This window comes from Heterocephalus glaber, unplaced genomic scaffold (assembly GCF_053883595.1).
Source record: "Heterocephalus glaber isolate CG9 unplaced genomic scaffold, H.glaber_assembly_v1.0 deba00000331, whole genome shotgun sequence".
Classification (NCBI taxonomy): Eukaryota; Metazoa; Chordata; class Mammalia; order Rodentia; family Bathyergidae; genus Heterocephalus; species Heterocephalus glaber.
Window position 1 is genome coordinate 45,130,423 of NW_028258142.1, and position 22,001 is coordinate 45,152,423.

At 39.9% G+C, this 22,001-nt stretch overlaps 1 pseudogene; it reads right to left on the reverse strand.

The window, feature by feature from the left end:
• Nucleotides 1-5,791: 5,791 nt before the first annotated feature.
• Nucleotides 5,792-16,811, reverse strand: LOC147830116 (telomerase Cajal body protein 1-like; annotated as a pseudogene).
• Nucleotides 16,812-22,001: the final 5,190 nt, after the last annotated feature.

Sequence of the window (22,001 nt, forward strand, 5' to 3'; positions counted from 1 at the left end):
ACAGTAAGTTAGTCACAGGGTTTTCTCCACTTAATTTTATTCCTATGGTCAGCCTTTAGCCAATCAGAGCACAGAACTCCTGCCATATCTGTATACTTCTGAAGCTCTTGTTACCACTCTCCCAGCTGAGTGAATGTCTCCATCTTTCTTGTGTGCCACAGAGCAGTGGTGGCAAACCTATGGCACGTGTGCCACCATGGCATGCAGAGCCCTCTCTGTCGGCATGCAAGCCAATTCACCCCAGAAACATTGGATAGTTTTTTTTTATTATTAAAACCTCAGTATTCAGGTTTAGTTGCAGTGTTGCCCCTTTGCAACAAATAAATGTGGGTTTTGGGTTGCAGTTTGGAGACTGGGTTTTTTTAAAAGGTTTGCCATCACTGGCATAGAGGATCCAGGTGCCAAGGCTTCCATAGTTGTCCTTTTCTATTGTGTGGCATTTTCCTTTAAAAATACTGCCGGGCATGGTAGCACCTGTAATCCCAACACTGTGGGAGGCTGAGGCAGGAGGATAGACAGTTTATGCTTAGCCTTAGAAACTTAGCAAGACCCTATTTTAAAAAAATAATATTTTTTTTTAAACCTAGACATAGCTCATTGCAAAGACCCTGGATTCAATCCACAGTACTAGGTGAAAAAATAAAAAGTTCTTTACTCTTCTTTACTCTTACTTTATCCTATCCAAATAGAAGAACACTTTTTTGGGTCTTCTGTAGTTCTCTATATATTTCTCTCTAGTTCTCATCACAGCTTCACAATTTAGACCTCAATTTTATATTGCAGAGGGAGAAAAATGAAGTTTAGTAAAGTTAAATGAATTTGGTGAAAATCCCAGCACTAATGGATGTCAGAGACAAAGCTGAAACCCCTGCCTGTAGCACTCTTGAAAGCTGAAACATTTGGAAATTCAGGTTAGGTGGGATTTCCCATGGGAGAAATAGCACATTCTGAGCTATGAAGATTGGGCTGGGTGTGTGTGTGTGTGTGTGTGTGTGTGTGTGTGTGTGTGTGTGTTTCTCTGCAGTTCACAGGAAAAGTGCATGATTCTGGACAGGGAGGCATGAAGTAGCTGCCTGGTATGCCTGCCAAACAGGCTGACCTTGCTGAGCTGTGCCATAAAATGTCAGGCTTTGAGCAAAGGAGGACCACTGTAGTATCCAGGACTTGGGCTGGAACATACTCTAAACTTTTTTGAGAAAATCTGCCAAATGACTATGTCCCTAGATGTGAAACCAACATTGGGATGGACCTGAAAATATTTGCTGACAACACTCATTCAACTAACCCTTACCAAGCTCCTGCAGTGACCTGACACTGTTCTGTGCAGTGTTTTATTAGTAAAATAGACCAAAATCCCTGCCTTCATGAAGCTTTCATTCTATTAAGAATATGCAGACAAGAAATAAGAGAAATTGGTAAATTGTGTATTGTATTAGAAAATGATACTTTACTTTTTAAAAATTATTAAGGAATCAGCTGTTTCTCCTGAAAAGAGCCAAGGAAGCTACTAACAAGTCTGATAGTTCTCAAGCCTCATCTTGTTTGATCTGTTGGCACAATTTAATTCTTCATGATATCTTTCTTCAAATGCATTCTGTGTTAAATGATTCCACACTACTGTTTTCCTGCCACTGCAATAGCTATTCCCTTGGGCATGTGTTAGCTCATTTCTTTCCATTTGCCCTGCCTCTGAACATTTGAAGTACCTCGAGCTCAGTCCCTGACCCTCTCCATCAGTCTGCACACCTCTGCTTGATGATCTCATCCAGTCTTATAACCTTAAACACTACTGTCTGGAGCCAAACTCCCTAAGTTATAACTCCATCCCAGGCCCCTCTTAATTTTCCTACCTACATTTCTGTTTGTTACCGTTGATTTAATATGAATTCCTCTCCTTTCCCCTCTAAATCTCTGATCTCCCTCTGTCTTCTCTGTCTCAGTTCCTGGTAACCTTGGCCTTCCATTTTCAGCTCAGGCTGAAAATCTTGGCATTTTCTCTGACTTTTTCCTCTCTCCCCTGCCCATACACCCAATTCTGCCTTCAGAATATATCCAGAATCTTCCTGACGCCCCCTTGCTGTGTTACCAATAATTAGGCTCCCTGCTTCAACCTTTGTTCTACACTCTCAGTCTAACAGGACTTGAACTTGTGATCATCCTGCCTCAGCCTTCCATGTTCCCCTAGTCTCTTTTTAGCACAAACATAAATCAGACCATCCTATTTTTCTGTTCAGTGCTTTCCAACAACATCCCATCTCATTCAGCATAAAATCTAAATTCATTGTAGCAATTTACAAAATCCTGTATGATCCTTCTTCTCTCTACACCACATCTCACTGTCTGTTCCCTGTTACTCTCCTTTCTGATTATTCCACTCAACATGTATATATTAGCAGAGAGACATGTTTGGTATTTTTGTGATTCACACAGTGGCCTTCTTTTACCTGTTATTATAAGGCTAACATAAGAAAGTAAAGGTAGGCTCATTTTATAAGTTCCCAAGGCTGGCCTTGAACTTGGGATCCTCTTGCCTCAGCTTCCGAAGTAACTGGGATTACAGGTGTGTACTACCATGACCAGCTGATGCCAATATTTGAATAACATGGGCCAGGGATTTAGCTCAGTGGTTTCGCTGCCTGCTGCACAAGCACAAGGACCCAAGTTCGATTCCCGGTACCAAAAACAATTTTTTGAATAACACTGCGTCAGGAGGGGCAGGGTCATGGATATATATAGGAAGGAATGGGTCATGCTGACTCTAGGGAAGGTGGAGAAAGATTTTACAGAGAAGTTGGTATCTGAGCTGGGTTATAAAGGAGAAATACAATACCAAATTGCTTGGTAAAGAAATTCTGACTTTAGTACAGCTCCCAGCACAGAGGAGACTTCTGGGTCACCATGCCACAGCTCCCAGTGCAGAGCAGGAGGCTTCTGGGCCAACCTACCACCGCTCCCAGCACAGAGGAGGTGAGGCGCTTGGGCTAAAGCAGCACTATGCCCCGCCTGCCTGCCCCTGTTGAAATGAGAAGACACATAAACAAGCCTCAGAATCAGCTTCCAGATCACCTACAACAACCCCAAAGGGAAACAAGATGGAAAACTCTGACACTCAACCACCTGGACTCCCTGAACTAGCAACAAAAGAGGATCTTTAAAAAAAGGAAATCAGATATAATTTCTCACATAGCAGCAGACATTGTGCCCATAGTGCAAGACATGATTAATAAATCTAGAGAAGACACAGATAAAAAAAATAGAGAGCTGAGGAACATGATGGAATCCCAACATAGGAAACAAATGGAATCCATAAAACAGATGCAAACAGATTGCCAGGAGATTAAAAACTCCATTGAAAGTTGAATGAGCCAATGTGAGGACAGAATTTCAGATATAGAAGATAAGATTGCAATTAGTGATCAGGAAAAGAAAAATTGCTTCAAAATTGTAAGGGACCACGAGAAATCAATCCAGCACCTGCTAGATGATGCAAAGAAGAATAACATAAGACTAGAACACTGCCGGGTCAAGCAGCGGCTTGGGCAGAAGAAATTCGGCTTCAGTTCGGGCAGAGAAGGTGAGCCAGTCCCAGCACCCAGAAGGAAGCTCCCCCGCTGCCATCCCAAGCTCCTAGGGCAGAGAAGGTGAGATGCGTGGGTGCCAGAAGCACTGCCCCCGCCTGGGAAATGAGAAGACACATAAACAAGCCTCAAAAGCAGACTTCTGGATCACCTACAGCAATCCCAAAGGGAAATGAGATGGAAAACTCTGATACTCAACCACCTGGACTCTCTGAACTGGCAACAAAAGAGGATCTCGGAAAAATGAAATCAGAAATAGTTACTCAGATAACAGCAAAGATTTTGCTCATGGTGCAAGACATGATTAATAAGTCTAGAGAGGACACACATAAAAAATAGAGGATCTGAGGAATATGATGGAATCCCAACATAGGAAATAAATAGAATCCATAAAACAGATGCAAACAGATTTCCAAGAGATTAAAAACTCCATCGAAAGTCTGCACAGCAGAATGAACCAATGTGAGGATAAAATTTCAGATATAGAAGATAAGATTGCAATTAGTGACCAGGAAAAGAAAAGTTGCTTTAAAATTGTAAGGGAACATGAGAAATCAATCCAGCAGCTGCTAGATGATGCAAAGAAGAGTAACATAAGACTGATTGGAGTCAATGAAGAAACAGGAGAGGGTACAGATGACATAAAAAAACTCTTCACAGAAGTGATGGCAGAAAACTTCCCAAGGAGGGGAAAAGAACTTGACATACAGATAAGTGAGGCATATAGGACTCCAGGTAGCCTTAATCAAAAAATCTACACACAGGCATATAATAGTTAGGATTCCAGAAGCCCAACAGAAGAATAAAGTTCTACAAGCAGTGAGAGAAAAGAAACAAATCACATACAAAGGAAAGCCCATCAGAATCACAGCAGACTTCTCAACGCAAACCCTCAAGGCAAGAAGAGCTTGAGTGAAGTATTGCAAGCCCTAAAGGAAAACAGCCTCCAACCCAGATTGATGTACCCTGCAAAACTATCTTTCAAAATTGATGGAGAAATAAGATACTTTCATGACAAAGAGCACCTTAGGAAATTCATGAATACCAAACCAGTACTTCAAAAAAGTTTAGACAAAATCCTAGGAAAATACAATGAGGATCACAACCCCAGGAAGCCCAACAGAATGAATCCACCAAGCATGACAAGAAATTAAAAGCAAGGGGGAGAATCCAACAAAAAGAAAAAGTCATGACAATGATAAGTCAATACGTTTCAGTTATAACCATCAACGTTAATGGTCTCAACTCAGCAATCAAAAGAAATAGACTGGCAGAATGGGTCAAGAAGCAAGATCCAACAATATGCTGCATACAAGAAACACACTTAATTCAAAATGAAACTCATAGACTGAAAGTTAAAGGGTGGAAAACAATACTCCATGTGACAGGAACCTCAAAAAAAGCAGGAGTAGCTATCCTCCTTGCAGATCAAGTGGATTTCAAACCAACACTGATTAAGAGAGACAAAGAAGGACGCTACATCCTTGTAAAGGGAACAATCCAACAAGAAGACATGACAATCATAAATATCTATGCACCAAACACTAGTGTGCCCAACCATATAAAACAAATACTGACGGACATGAAAAATCATATAAGCACTAATACATAATAGTGGGGAATCTCAACACCCCACTGTCACAAATAGATAGATCAAGTAGACAAAAAACAAGCAACAAAATACTAGAACTCAAACTCTTGAACAAATGAACTTAACAGATGTTTACAGAGTGTTCCACCCCACAAAATCAGAATACACATTCTTTTCAGCTGCACATGGGTCATTCTCCAAAATGGACCACATATTTGCTCATAGAACATGTTTAAGTAAGTGCAAAGGAATTGAAGTTATCCCCTGTATATTATCAGACCATAGTGTGATGAAATTGGAGATCCATAGCAAAAGAAAGTGCAAAAATTTCATAAACATGTGGAAATTGAACAACACCCTTCTGAATAACCAGTGGGTCACAGAGGAAATTAAAGAAGAAATCAGACAGTTCCTCCAATTAAATGACAATGACAATACCACATATCAGAATCTATGCGACACAATGAAAGCAGTCTTATGAGGGAAATTCATAGCAGTGAATACACATATTAGGAAAACAGAGTGAGCCCAATTAAAGAACCTGATGCTGAACCTCAAGCTTCTGGAAAAAGAAGAGCAGGATATTTTTTCATATAAAGCCTTTTTTTAATATGAAACCTTTTTATATAAGCTCACCCCCACCTCCCTCTGTCCCTCCTTGTCTGGTCTCACCCTGGTGGTCATCAGGGTCACTGGGGTCTGGACCTCCCAACACAACCAGAGCTGAAGTCAATACTTGGGATGGACGTGGCACAGGGAAAGCAGGGGAAGGTCTGACACCTGCTCCTCTTCATCCCCACTTTCGGTGGGCTCTGAAAACACACACTGACCAGAGGCAGTGGCTAGCAGAGGCAGACTAGTATGAAGGCTCACTCCATTGGTGCAATCCTTCTAGGGCAGAAAACTCAGGATCAGCTCTGGCTTTCCATCGTTGTCAGCCCCACTGATGTCCCACACAGAGACAGCCCTGCTGGTGCTACACTCACTAGGAATTGCCCGCTCAGGTCCAAATGGAAGTGGATGCATTGATTAGTGTCACCTCACAACTCAGGGACCACAGCAGGTGACTGGGCTGCTGGACATCCCAGGACAGAAGTTCAGCATCCTTTTGGGCTCCTGAGAAGAAGTGGTTGCCATCGGGATGAAAGCACACATGGGTGATGCCCCCTCGGTGCCCACTCAGCAAGGTGAGAGGGGAGCCATCATCCCAAGCATACAGGCCCAGGGAATGGCCGTAGGAGTCACAGGCATAGAGGGGCTGGGTGGGACTGAAGGCTATGCAGGAGATGATGACACTCTGGCCCTGGTTTTTTGCAAAGGTGGCTTGCATCTCTCAGTCTTGGCCAGGCCAGGATGTGGAGAAGACATCCACAGTCCAGTTGAAGCCACAGAAGAGCTGGGAGCTGATAGGTCTCGCACCACCTCAGCAGCTATTATGTATAGTAGCTGCCCTCTTCCTATTGTGCCTTAACCCCTCCCCTGTGTGACATCATGCCAAGATGGTTGTTCCCACCAAAGAATAAACCCTTCTTCCCAGAATGCCCCTGTTCCCGCCTAGAAAGTAACCTAATACTCGCTCACCTCCTACCATCTAGTGACATCACGGGCTCTTCCATTCCCTAGTCACTACCTCACTCAACCCCACCTCAGCCCCTACAAACCCCACCCCAGTCTCTATAAAAGACTCTCCCTGCCCCGGCCATATTGCTTTTGTCTCTCCTTTGTTCAGAGACAGCCCAGCAGATCTAGTCCCCTAATAAAGGCTTGTCGTGGCCTGGTCTGGTCTTGGTCTTTGGCTCTTTTACCTGACAGGAACCATCTGGGGAGAAGCAAAGTGAATGGGCTGCCAGCAGCTCGTCCAGGTGATCATCGGCACGAAATGAAGCTCGGAGCTCTCCAATGAAGGCATCCCAGAAAGCATGATAGCAGCCATTCTTTCCAAAGTGAGGTGGAATCTCAGTGTTGCTTTCATTTGCATCTCTCGAATGACCAGTGATGTTGAACATTTTTTCATATATTTATTTGCTATTTCTACTTCTTTGTCTGAGAAATGTCTGTTCATTTCAGATGCCCATTTTTGGATTGGGTCTTTAAATTTGGGAGGTCTGATCTTTTTAAGTTCTTTATAGATTTGAGATAGTAGACCTTTGTCTGAGGAAGAGCAGGTGAAGATTTTTTCCCACATTGTGGGTTGTCTCTTCACACTGCTGGTGGTTTCTCTTGCTGTGCAGAAGTCTTTTAATAAGAAGAGATCCCACTTGTTGATTGTTTGTGCTAGTTCACGGGCAACTGAGGTTTTGTTCATAAAATCTTTTCCTACACTGATGTCTTCAAGGGTTCTACCTAACCTCTGTTCCAACTGGTTCAGAGTTTCTATTTTAATATTTAGATCTTTAATCCATTTTGATTTTAGTTTAGTGAATGGTGAGAGATACAGGTCTAGTTTTAATCTTTGGCAAGTTGAAGCCCAATTTTTCCAGCACCATTTACTAAAGAGGCTATCTTTCCTCCAGTGAGGATGTTTGGCTCTTTTGTCGAAGATGAGGTGGCTGAGTATGTCTGGAGTTGTTTCTGCATCTTCTAATCTGTTCCACTGGTCCTCAGGTCTGTTTCTTTGCCAGTACCATGCTGTTTTTATCACAGTAGCTTTGTAGTATAGTTTCAAGTTGGGGATTGTGATACCCCCTGCCATGTCTCTGTTACTTAGAATTGCTTTTGCTATTCTGGGTCTATTCTTGTTCCAAATGAATTTTTGGATTGTTTTCTCAAGGTCCATGAAGTATGCTGCTGGGATTCCAATTGGGATTGCATTGAATCTATATAGCAGTTTTGGAAGTATGGCCATTTTCACTATATTGATCCTTCTTACCCAGGAGCAAGGGATGTCTTTCAATGTTCTGATATCATCTTCAATCTCCCTTTTCAGAGTACTGTAGTTTTCAGAGAAGAGGTCTTTGATTTCTTTTGTTAGGTTGATTCCTAGGTATTTCAGTTTTTTGGATGCTATTGTGAACGGAATTGTTTGCCCTATTTCTCTCTCAGTGAGTCTGTTGTTTGTGTAGAAAAAAGCTATTGATTTTTGTGTGTTGACCTTGTACCCAGCTACTTTACTAAATTTGGTTATTAAGTCTAGAAGACTTTTGGTGGAGTTCTTGGGGTCTTCTATATAGAGTATCATGTCATCTGCAAATAATGACAATTTGACTTCTTCATTACCTATCTTTATTCCTTTTCTTTCTTTCTCTTGTCTAATTGCCATGGATAATGTTTCCAGAACTATATTGAACAAGAGTGGTGATAGTGGACATCCTTGTCTTGTTCCTGATTTGAGTGTGAAGGATTTCAGTTTGTGACCATTTAGTATGATATTGGCTGTTGGTTTTTCATAGATGGCTTCTATCAGTTTGAGGTAGAGACCATCTATTCCAATTTTTTGTAGGGTTTTTATCATAAATGCATGTTGGATTTTGTCAAATGCTTTTTCTGCGTCTATGGAGATAATCATATGGTTTTTGTTCTTGGCTCTATTGATATAGTGTATTACATTGATTGATTTGCATATGTTGAACCATCCCTGCATGCCTGGGATGAATCCCACTTGGTCAGGGTGTATGATCTTCTTGATGATCTTCTGCATTCTATTTGCCAGTATCTTATTAAGGATTTTTGCATCTATGTTCATTAGTGAGATTGGCCTGTAGTTCTCTTTTTCGGTTGGGTTTTTCTCTGCTTTGGGGATCAAGGTGATGCTTGCTTCCAGGAATGAATTTGGGAGTATTGCTTCCCTTTCAATTTCAATGAAGAGTTTAAACAGTAGTGACAGCAGTTCCTCTCTAAATGTCTTGTAGAATTCAGCAGTGAAGTTAGTTCTTAGTTGGTAAGTTTTTAATTAGGTTTTCAATTTCATCAGTTGATATTAGGTTGTTTAGAATTTTTAAGTCTTCTTTGTTCAACTTTGGTAATTCATATGTATCTAGAAATCTGCCCATTTCTTCTGTGTTTTCCATCTTATTGGCGTATAGGTTCTGGAAGTAGGTATTGATGATCTTCTGTATTTCTGCTATGTCTGTTGTAATTTCACCCTTTTCTTTCCTAATTGCATGGATTTGGGCCTTTTCTTTCCTTTTTCTGATAAGGTTGGCTAAGAGTTTGTCAATTTTGTTTATTCTTTTGAAGAACCAACTCTTGGCTTCATTAATTTTTTTGTATCATTCTTTTAGTCTCCATTGCATTGATTTCTCCTCTGATCTTTATAATTTCCTCCCTTTTATGAGCTTTGGGTTTGTCCTGCTCTTTTTTTTCCAGAAGCTTGAGGTTCAGCATCAGGTTCTTTAATTGGGCTCACTCTGTTTTCCTAATATGTGTATTCACTGCTATGAATTTCCCTCATAAGACTGCTTTCATTGTGTCGCATAGATTCTGATATGTGGTATTGTCATTGTCATTTAATTGGAGGAACTGTCTGATTTCTTCTTTAATTTCCTCTGTGACCCACTGGTTATTCAGAAGGGTGTTGTTCAATTTCCACATGTTTATGAAATTTTTGCACTTTCTTTTGCTATGGATCTCCAATTTCATCACACTATGGTCTGATAATATACAGGGGATAACTTCAATTCCTTTGCACTTACTTAAACATGTTCTATGAGCAAATATGTGGTCCATTTTGGAGAATGACCCATGTGCAGCTGAAAAGAATGTGTATTCTGATTTTGTGGGGTGGAACACTCTGTAAACATCTGTTAAGTTCATTTGTTCAAGAGTTTGAGTTCTAGTATTTTGTTGCTTGTTTTTTGTCTACTTGATCTATCTATTTGTGACAGTGGGGTGTTGAGATTCCCCACTATTATGTATTAGTGCTTATATGATTTTTCATGTCCGTCAGTATTTGTTTTATATGGTTGGGCACACTAGTGTTTGGTGCATAGATATTTATGATTGTCATGTCTTCTTGTTGGATTGTTCCCTTTACAAGGATGTAGCGTCCTTCTTTGTCTCTCTTAATCAGTGTTGGTTTGAAATCCACTTGATCTGCAAGGAGGATAGCTACTCCTGCTTTTTTTGAGGTTCCTGTCACATGGAGTATTGTTTTCCACCCTTTAACTTTCAGTCTATGAGTTTCATTTTGAATTAAGTGTGTTTCTTGTATGCAGCATATTGTTGGATCTTGCTTCTTGACCCATTCTGCCAGTCTATTTCTTTTGATTGCTGAGTTGAGACCATTAACGTTGATGGTTATAACTGAAACGTATTGACTTATCATTGTCATGACTTTTTCTTTTTGTTGGATTCTCCCCCTTGCTTTTAATTTCTTGTCATGCTTGGTGGATTCATTCTGTTGGGCTTCCTAGGGTTGTGATCCTCATTGTATTTTCCTAGGATTTTGTCTAAACTTTTTTGAAGTACTGGTTTGGTATTCATGAATTTCCTAAGGTGCTCTTTGTCATGAAAGTATCTTATTTCTCCATCAATTTTGAAAGATAGTTTTGCAGGGTACATCAGTCTGGGTTGGAGGCTGTTTTCCTTTAGGGCTTGCAATACTTCACTCAAGCTCTTCTTGCCTTGAGGGTTTGCATTGAGAAGTCTGCTGTGATTCTGATGGGCTTTCCTTTGTATGTGATTTGTTTCTTTTCTCTCACTGCTTGTAGAACTTTATTCTTCTTTTGGGTTTCTGGAATCTTAACATTTATATGCCTGTGTGTAGATTTTGTTTTGATTAAGGCTACCTGGAGTCCTATGTGCCTCACTTATCTGTATGTCAAGTTCTTTTCCCCTCCTTGGGAAGTTTTCTGCCATTACTTCTGTGAAGAGTTTTTTTTATGTCATCTGTACTCTCTCCTGTTTCTTCATTGACTCCAATCAGTCTTATGTTATTCTTCTTTGCATTGTCTAGCAGCTGCTGGATTGATTTCTCATGATCCCTTACAATTTTGCAGCAACTTTTCTTTTCCTGGTCACTAATTGCAATCTTATCTTCTATATCTGAAATTCTGTCCTCACATTGGCTCATTCTGCTGTGTAGACTTTCAATGGAATTTTTGATCTCCTGGCAACCTGTTTGCATCTGTTTTATGGATTTCATTTGTTTCCTATGTTGGGATTCCATTGTGTTCCTCAGCTCTTCTCTAGATTTCTTAATCATGTCTTGCACTACAAGCACAATCTCTGCTGTTATCTGAGAAATTATTTCTGATTCCATTTTTTCCAGATCCTCTTTTGTTACTAGTTCATGGAGTCCAGGTGGTTGAGGATCATAGTGTTCCATCTTATTTCCCTTTGAGGTTGCTGTAGGTGATCTGGAAGTTTGGTTTTGAGACTTGTTTATGTGTCTTCTCCTTTCAAGACGGGGGGGAGGTGTGCTAGCGTGGCTCACATCCTCTGGGCTGGGAGCGGTTGAATGACCTGTTTTTTCTTCTTTTTCTTGCTCATTCTTTTCCGCTACTATATCTAGTATTATTAATTTTCTTTTACCCATTAATGGGATCCCCTGTATCACTTATCTCTCCCCCTTCTCATCTTCCATTGCTTAATATTTCAAAAAAAGGTTTTTTTGGTACCAGGGATCAAACTTGGCAACTTGCACTTGTGAGGCAGGCACCAGAACCACTGAGCTAAATCCCCAGCCCTTCAAATTTTATTCTTAGCATTCTCTGTTTCCCCACCCCATCTATCTTGAATAGCATAACTAATGAGCTTTATGATTCATTTGGTAGTTAACTCTATGCTATTACTGTTGCATAATGTTATATTTTTAGTGGAGGTAAAGTTGTTCCATTTAGTAGACATTTACTATAGGTCAAGACTTATTTGTCTTAGTGTTTATACTATAATTATAGATCTCTTTTTATGACTAAGGGTGATGTATCAGTGGTTCTTACACTATGTCAATATCCAGTTTGTCTTTGGGGCTAGTACAGTTGTTAATTTTATTGCTATAGCCAATACAGTTGTTACTGTCAGTTGGTTTCTTTGGTATGCCAATATCTGGATTGCCTTGCCACAATACTGTGGCCCATTCCCAGAAAACGGAGACAAATACCCTGCAGTCTTCCCTCCCAAATAAATAGAAGTAGCATGATTCTGGGACAGAGACAAAGACCTGTAGTTAGCCAGTCTCACAATGCATCACTGTAAAGCACACACTACCTAAAGAGACCTCCATACTAGTGACCCAGTATTCCACCATAATCAACCCACAAGCCTCAGCACAGAAAACAACAACACCAAAATGAAAAATAGAAATACGAGACGACCAGGCAACAAAATGCCTGGAAAAACTCCTAACTCCCCTAAAACCAATCCATGGGGCATAGATGGGGAGGAAATCAAAAGCCACATGGTCAAATGATTTGAAAGGATAACAGTGCGGATAAAAAAAAAGATTAATAAGGTGTTTGGGGAGTTCAAAGACGATATAACTAAACAGATAATGATCATGAGATAGGAGATTAGGGTATGACAAAAGCTGGCTTGGAAAGCAGGTATTACTTGTTAACTACAAGATCCCAGACACATGTGCAGAACAGTTCTCAAAGCCTTGCATGTGGACTTCTCATGCAAACACGAGGAGGTTTTCAATAGGATGGCCTAGATTTGACATCAGCCTGAAGAAGGAGATCCAAGCACTGCCTCTCAGGACCCATATGTAGACGTTCTCGCAGGTTTCCTGGAGATTTAGACAGCATAAAAGGATACACTGATGCCCTAAAGACCATCATAGCATTCCCTGATAACCCATGCTGTGTTTCCCATACCAGTGTGTACTTTTATCTTTGCCCTCTCCCTCTTTTTTCTATTTACTCAGTCCAAGTTTGCTGTGCAGAGCCAGAGTGTCAGAATTGGAAGATGAGGTTGTTGTCAGTGATCAGTTATTGAAAGAACCTTTAAAACAAGAGAACATGAAAAGTGGATCCATCAGCTGCTAGATGATGCAAAGTAGACTATTCTAAGATTAACTGGAATTAGTGAAAAATCAGAAGACAGCACAAGTGGCATTTAAAAACTTGTTTAGAGAAATAATAGCAGAAAACTTTCCAAACATGGGAAAAGAGTTTAACACAAAGATAAGAGTTTTTTTCTTTTGGTATTGGGGATCAAAGTCAGGACCTTGCACTTGTGAGGCAGGTGCAGTACCACTAAGCTAAATCCCTGGCCCCAGAGATAAGAATTTCTTTTTGAAGAAGGATATAGAATTTCTAAAAGCCACAATCGGAAAAGAACCTCTCCATAATACATCATAGTCTAAGTCCCAGAAGTCCAACACAAGAATAGAATCTTAAGGAGCCAGGAATTTAGCTCAGTGGTTCTGCCACCTGCCTCGCAAGTGCAAGGATCCGAGTTTAATCCCCAGTACCAAAAGAAGAAGAAGAAGAAGAAGAAGAAGAAGAAGAAGAAGAAGAAGAAGAAGAAGAAGAAGAAGAAGAAGAAGAAGAAGAGGAGAATAGAATCTTAAAAGCTGTTAGAGAAAAGCAAAGAATCACTTGTAATGGAAAATCCATTAGAGCTAGGCATGGTGGCTCACACCTGTAATCCTACTACTCAGGAGGCTGAGGCAGGAGGGTCACTGCAAGTTCAAGGCCAGCTTCAGCTACATAGGGAGTTCAGGCCAGCCTGAATTACAGAGTGAGACCTTGTCTCAAAAAACATGGAAACCTGAAACTAGAATCATCTGTAGGCTGTTATTCTGCAGTCTTTGTATATGAACGTTTGTATGTTTCTTTTAATGTGAATACAGCAATGTTGAAACATCTGTATATTAAGTTTATTTATACATTACTTAATTTAGTAAGACTGACGTTTTTAGTTTGTCAGGTTTTTTTCTTTTATCCTAAATTTGATGTGTTAGTCGGCTTTTCATTGCTGTACCAATTACCTGAGAAAAACAATTTAGAGGAAGAACCTTGTATTTTGATTCATGCTTGGCTGCCTGAGGTGAATCAGGATATCATGGCAGAAGGGTGTGGTAGAACAAAATTGCTCACTTTGAGGCAGTCAGGAAGCAAAGAGCAGAGAAAAAGCCAGAGAGGAAAGGTTTGGAGACTAGATATATCCCCCAAGGTCGCATTCCCCAGGATCCAGTCCCTTCAACTAGGCCCCACCTCCTAAGCTTCCATTATGTTACGATTTATATCTAGATGTCCCATGCAGAGTCTCATACACTCACAGGAAGGCCTTTTGAAAGGTGATTGAATTAGGAGGGTGCTATAGCTAGATGTGATGTTTAGGAGCTGGGGCCTGGTTGGAAAAGGCATCACTGAGCACATGACCTTCTAGGGTATTTTTCCTTCCTTGGCTCCTCCCCTCTGTCTCCTTCCTGGGGGCCATGTCTCCAGTAGTTTTTGCCCCAGCATCCCTCTCCACCACATGGTTTCTATATCTGAGCCTGCCAAATGTGGACTGAAATTTCTGAAATGTGAGTCAAAATAAACCTCTCCTCCTTTAATTGTTGGTGTTGGGTGATAGGTCTCCCACTACCTCAGCAGCTATTATGTATAGTAGCTGCCCTCTTCCTATCGTGCCTTGCCCCCTCCCCTGTGTGAGGACATGCCAAAATGGTTGCTCCCACCAAAGAATAAACCCTTCTTCCCAGAATGCCCCTGTTCCCACCTAGAGAGTAACCTAATACTCGCTCACCTCCTACCACCTAGTGACATCACGGGCTCCTCCATTCCCTAGTCACTACCTCACTCAACCCCACCTCAGCCCCTACAAACCCCACCCCAGTCTCTATAAAAGACTCTCCCTGCCCCGGCCATATTGCTTTTGTCTCTCCTTTGTTCAGAGACAGCCCAGCAGATCTAGTCCCCTAATAAAGACTTGCTGTGGCCTGGTCTGATCTTGGTTTTCAGCCCTTTTACCTGACATTGGGTATTTTGTCCCAGTGAAGAGGGAATGACTAAGACATTACCTTCCAATAATGCCATTAAATTATGGTCTCATCAATGGATTAATCCACAGGTGAAGTTGGAGTCCTCATGATCCAATTGCTTTCCAAAAACCCCATATTTGAACACATGACACTGGGTGGGATGAGTTTTAGACCTAAATCATATCCATAAGAGCCCTCATAATAATTTTGGGTTAATTTTTTTCCCATTAAGTTTATTGGTACATTTTAGGCATACAATAGTTACATTCATCATTGGGATCTTGTACCTTTACATGATGTATCTTGGTTATTTTTTCCCCATTCCCCTGCCCTCCCTTCACCCCCCTCCACCCTTCCCTATTTACAAAGACTTTGTTTCCATTTTTTTCCTTTTCTCATATTTTTCTTTTCCCTTCTTTCCTTTCCCCTACCCCTCCTATTTCCCCTTCCCCTTTGCCCTTTTTCTTCCTATTTCGCATTATCAATTATACATTTTGATCCTTATTTACACTTTTAGTTTTTCATATCAGAGAAACTATTCGGTATTTACACAAGTGTCCTATTTATTTCACTTAAGAGTATGGCCTCAATGTACATCCATTTAGCTATAAATGTTTCTAGTTTTTCATTCTTTATGGCTGAGTAGTACTCCATTTTATTTTTTTAAAACCCCCACATTTTCTTTATCCAGTCTCCAGTTGATGGGCAATTGGGCTGTTTCCAAGCTTTAGCTATTACAAACTGTGCCACTATAAACATAGGTGCACATATGTTGCTGTGATATGATTCTTTTAATTCTTTGGGGAAGATACCCAGCAGGGGAATAGCTGGCTCAAATGGGACTTCCAGACCTAGTTCTTTGAGGTATCTCCATACTGATTTCCACAGTGGTTGACTTTTGGGTTAATTAAAAATTAGAGAAGTGGCTGGGGTACAGCCCAGTGACAGAGCATATGCTTAACATATATGAGGTCCTGGGTTCAATCCCTAGTGTTCCCAAAACTAAATAAAATTTGGTAAAAGTTGTGAGAAACTGCAGCCCTGGCTTTTCTATCAAAGGATATACATAGGAGTGCCTCCATCTTAGACACTAGTCCACCTGAGGCTGCCCCTCCCAAACACACTGAAATTATGGGAAATGCTTACTCAATTTAAAATCCTGGGAACAACAACAACAACAACAACAAAATCCTGGGAACATAGCTGCAGACCGAAGATTGATTATCACTAGCCAAGGACTTTCTGTTCCCCACACCTTCTCCCCTCCAGTTCTTCCATCTTCTCAGCAACCCTTTGAATCCTCCCTTTGCACTGCTTAAACTAACCAAACGGGGTAGATTGTAAGCCTTTGAATTCAGCCAATGACTTTAAAGGACAGGTGCTTCCCACACACTAGGGCTTAAAATCCCCTCTTTCCCACCACTCAGCTTGCCTGCTGCCTACTTGTGCTCTACTGCAGAAGTAAACTCTAAACTGCTTTGCCAGGGTTTAGCTCAGTGGTTCCGGTGCCTGCCCCGCAAGCACAAGGTCCGGAGTTCTATCCCTGGTACCAAAACAAAACAAAACAAAAAACTTTAAACTGCTTTGTCGAGTCTTCTTGCTTGCTGCATGCATTCTTTCCGGCACTGACAGTTTGGGAGTCTAGGGGCTCATTTCTAACCATGTGAAAGAAACATTGTTCCTATTGGCTGTTGTCATCATTGTTGCTGTCACAGTCATCTTTTTCTCCTTCCTCCTCCTCACTCCTCCTCCGTCTCATCTTCTTCTCCTTCATCTTATCTTCTTTTTTACTATGGTAAAATTCATGTTTCAGAGAATTAACTGTTTTGAAGTGTATGAGTCAATGGTATTTAGTTCATCCACAATATAGTACAAGTGTCACTTGTATCTAGTTCCAAAGTATTTCCCTCACCCCTAAAAGAAACTCTCATAAGCAGTTACTCCCTGTTCCTTCAGCCCCTGAGACAATCATTTTTAATTTTTGCATTAACCTATTCTGGGTATTTCAAATGAGCAGAATTATAAAATATGTATTATTTTGTGGTTTCAGGTTTCTCTCACTTAGCATAATAATTTGATGTTCATCTATCTTATACTACGTATTATACATTTTTTATATTTCAATAATGTACTGTTCTGATTACTGTAGCTTTGAAGTAAGTTTTGAAATCTGAAAGTGAGTCTTCTGACTTTTTCTTTCTCAAGATTGTTTAGGTTTTTGGGTTGCTTGCAATTCTATTATGTATTTGAGGTTAGTTTTTTCCATTTCTGTGTAAAAGGTCATTGGGAGTTTAAGATGGAATGCCCTGAATCTGAAGATTGATATTGCCTTCTTCACATTATTAAGTCCTTCAATCCATGACGACTGGATGTCTTTTTCTTATTTTGGTCACCAATATTTTGTAGTTTTCAGTATATAGGTCTTGCACTTCCTTGGTTAAATTTATACTTCTATGTTTTATTCTTTTTGATGTTATTGTAAATGAGATTGTTTTCCTAATTTCATTTTCAAATTGTTTATTGCTGATGGCTAATGTGTGTTGTACCCTTTAACTTTGTGAATTTGTTAAACACTCTATCTCTTTGTACTGGGGATTGAACCCCAGTTGAACCCAGAGTTGTAGTTCTGAGCTACATCCTTGGTCCTTGGGAGACAGAGTCTTGCTAGGTCTCTAAGTTGCCCAAGCTGGGCTTGAACTTGCAATCCTTCTGCCTCAGTCACCTGAATCCTTAAGATTTCTATATCTTAAAGACATGAAATAACTTCATGTGTTCTATTAAAAGGGATAAATTTTCCCGCCTTCCTTCTATTTGAATATAAGATATGAAGTAAGTTATAAATATCTAAGATGTAGTTGTAATAGATATTGTAAAACTACAGAAGTAAGTAACAATGTCAAATAAGTATAGACCCTACAGGCTGAAACAGAGAGCCATGGTACACTCATGTACAGAATAAGTGGGAGTTCAGAGCAGGAACAGCAAAGTCAGTCTGAAAAGAAAAGAAGACAGAAGAGTTGTTTTTACTGAGTCACTGAGAGAAAAATCCAGCTGGGAAGAACGAATATACATTACATTATAAATAACATAGATTAGTAGTGTAAGTGCTAAACAAGCCATACAGATCAATGAACAACATAGGAAGGAAATCTTACATGTAATTGGACTGGGTGGGAAAATAAACAAGGCTGAGCTGAGTGTCCAGGTTCACACCTGTAATCCCAGCCAACTGTGGGGTTGATGCAGCAGGATTGCAAGTTTGAGCCCAGCCTGGGCAATTTAGTGACTAGCAAGACCCTGTCTCAAATGACATAAATAAATAAGTAAATAAATAAATAAGGTATATACATCAGTGCAAAGGCACTGTGTCCAGTCCCCAGTAATGAAAACCAAAAAAAGCTGAAATTTAAGGTGTTACTTTTGTTGATGTTTTTGTGGAACTAGGGATTGAACCGCACTGAGTTACATCCTCGGCCTGTTTTTATTTTTAGACAGAATCCTGCTAAATTGTGAAGTTCCCCAGGTTGGGTTACAACTTGCAGTCCTCTTGCCTCAGCCTCCCAGAGTGCTAAGATACCTGGCTTAAGGTGGCTTTTAAACTTCAGGTAAATTGAATGGGAAGGAAAAAGAGTGGGAAGAGTTGGAATCTCAGGTGAAGACATAAATTGGTCTAAGTTGCAATTTGGGAGGCTGCAGAGTTCATGGAAGAGAATAGTGTTAAAGATACAATTGGCTTTGTGAAGATAGGTAGGTTAAACTCTGTTTATGTTAAGGTTAAAAACTAGGTTAAGTGGATTGAATAAACAGAAGGATACATCATGGTAGTGAAGAATGTAAGTGCAAGAATAGACATTGGAGTGAGAGGAGAGGAAAGAAGAGTTATCATACATCTTCAACCTTCTCTGAAACTCAACCTGGCATACCATGAAAAATGGGAAAGATTTTCTACTGATGTTCATCCCTTAAAAAAAATAGAAAAGTGGGAGAGATAAACTCTTCTCATAACCAGATAAATTTATAATCATATTTGATGCCTACTTGGTACAGAGTTCTTGAACAGTGCTTCTCAAAAGAGGGTTTAGCAAATGCTGGTGGGGCTGTGGGGAAACAGGAACCCTGCTCCCCTGCTGGTGGGAGTGTAGACCGGTGCAACCACTGTGGAAATCAGTATGGAGATACCTCAGAGAACTAGGACTGGAAGTCCCATTTGACCCCGCTATTCCACTGCTGGGGATCTTCCCCAAAGAATTAAAAGAATCATACCACAGTGATATACGTGCACCCATGTTCATAGTAGCATAGTTTGTGATAGCTAAAACTTGGAAACAGCCCAAATGCCATCAACTGGAGACTGGATAAAGAAAATGTGGGGTTTTAAAAAATAAAATGGAGTACTACTCAGCCATAAAAAATGAGAAATTAGAGACATTTATAGCTAAGTGGATGCACATTGAGGCGATACTCTTAAGTGAAATAAATAGGACACACATGTATAAATACCGAATAGTTTCTCTGGTGTGAGAAACTGAAAGTGTAAATAAGGACTAAAATGTATAATGGGTCATGTGAAATAGGAAGAAAAGGGGCAAAGGGGAAGGAAGTGGGAGGCCTAGAGGAAAGGATAGAAGGGAATGGGATTAATATGAGAAAATGGAAAAACAGGAACAAAATCTTTGTAAATAGGGAGGACTGGAGGGGTTGAAGGGAGGGCTGGGCAAGGGTGAAAAATAAGAACCAAGAGAGACTATGGAAAGGTGCAGATTTCCAATGATGAATGTCATTATATTGTATACCGAAAATGTACCAATGATTAGAATGAATAATTGATAAAGCAAAATAGGAAGAAAAGGTCCAAATGGGTAGGGGTAGTGGGAGGGACAGGGGAAAGGAAAGAAGGGAAAGGAAAAATGATGAGAAATGGAAAAAATGGAAATAAAGTCTTTGTAAATAGGGAAGGATGGAGGGGGTGAAGGGAGGGCTATGAATGGGGAAAAAATAAGAACCAAGACGCATTATGTAAAGGTACAATTCCCAGTGAGAAATGTAATTGTGTTGTATACCTAAAATGTACCAATAAAAGAATTTAACAAAAAAAAAAAAAAGAGGGTTTAGGACTTTTTGTGGTTTTTTATGGATCTTTCTGGAAGTTTCTTGTATTAATGTTTACAATGTTACAAGGTCCATCTTCTTGTATCCTTTGTGAATGTTCACAGTAAGGCAAGTGTTATCTCAAAATGCTCTGGCTTAATTATGAGCTTTCTGACATTTATTAACTTTTGTTGTTGGGCCAGGGATTGAACTCAAGAGTCTTGTGTGTGCAGCCGGGGATTTAGCTCAGTGGTTTTGCCGCCTGATGTGCAAGTGCAAGGACCCAAGTTTGATCCCTGGTACAAAAAAAAAAAAAAAAAGAGTCTCGTGTGTGCAAAGCACATGATGTACCACTAAGCTATGTCCCCAGTCTTTTGGAATTAAAATTTAACTATGGCATGTAAGTAATTCATGCATTCTTATCCTTGTAAAAAATGAAAACATAAGACAAATTTCTTTTTAAGTATTGAATTTCTAATATTTATTGAATGTCTATAAAAAAGCATCAAAACTTTCAACATCAACTGTTTTTTGGTGTACAAAGTCTAAAAAAGAACAACACAAATAAATTCTTATATGAACTATAATGAAAATACCAATAGCACTTTACAAAAAAAAATCTTCATTTATCACAACTAAGGCAGTCTGCACACATGACAACAACATGTTCCATATACGTGTATTGCTCACACTGACAGCACATGTGTTTTGCTTTCCTGGCCTTTTTGTAGGATATACTTGACATCTCAGTGATATTGCTGTTTTGTCAGGAGTTTTTTTTTTTTTTGTACCAGGGATTGAACTCAGAACCTTGTGCTTGCAAGGCAGGCGCCAGAACCACTGAGCTAAATCCTTGGCCCTGTCAGGAGTTTCTTATTACATTATACAGTGTGTAGTTAACATAAACTTAAAATATCAATAAAATAAAGTATTAAAACCTTAATATATATTGTGCATTTAGAACAGCCATCAACATTTTCACATCAGCTGTGTACTTGCTTGCAAAACCTAAAAGATAACATCAGAAACAAATTTCTAGCCAGGGTTTAGCTCAGTGGTTCTGGCACCTGCCTCACAAGCGCAAGGACCTGAGTTTGATCCCTGGTACAAAAAAAAAAAAAAGAAAGAAATTTCTATATGAACTACAATGAAAATACCAATAGAACTCTACAGCAAAAATAAGCTTTGCTTCAATTGTCACACACAAGGCAGTCTTCACATGTAACAACTGCATGTTTCATGCACATGTCTCACTTATACTGAGACCATGTATGTTTTGTTTTCTTGTCCTTTCTTGTAGGGCACAGCTGACATCTTTTTGGTTTTCCTGTTGTCAGAGTAGGTCTTTGGGATGGTGCCCCTGCCTGTTCACCTGTCAGTTCACCAGTGTTCTCCACAATTTTTTTGCATTGGTCCCTGAATGGGCAGAAACATTTTGTTTTTCCTCTGTTACAATGATCTTTTATGAGTTCCAGTCCCAATCCTCTAAGAAAATTTCTCCATGGTATTTTTCACTCGTTATTTTCTTTGTAAACTAACAAACTATGCTACACATGTTTAGGATCAAATAAAACACAACCATTGGTCAATGCTTTGTGTTTTCAATGACATCATAGTTCCTGCATAACTCATTAACAACATCTACTCTACCTTTAGTTTTGTTGTAGAAAGTTTCCATCTCAGGCTTCCATTTTGTCAAGGCTTCCATTTTTCCTATCAATATTTCCATCATGGTGCAAGGTTGACATTAGCAGTACCAGTTTGTTTTTCTTTGCCATATATGAGGCCAATCTAAATCTTTCTGAAATCTAGATTGTACTATACAATTCTCTGTTTTGAAATTGCAACAATTTCATTTGGAATTTCTGCTTTGTGC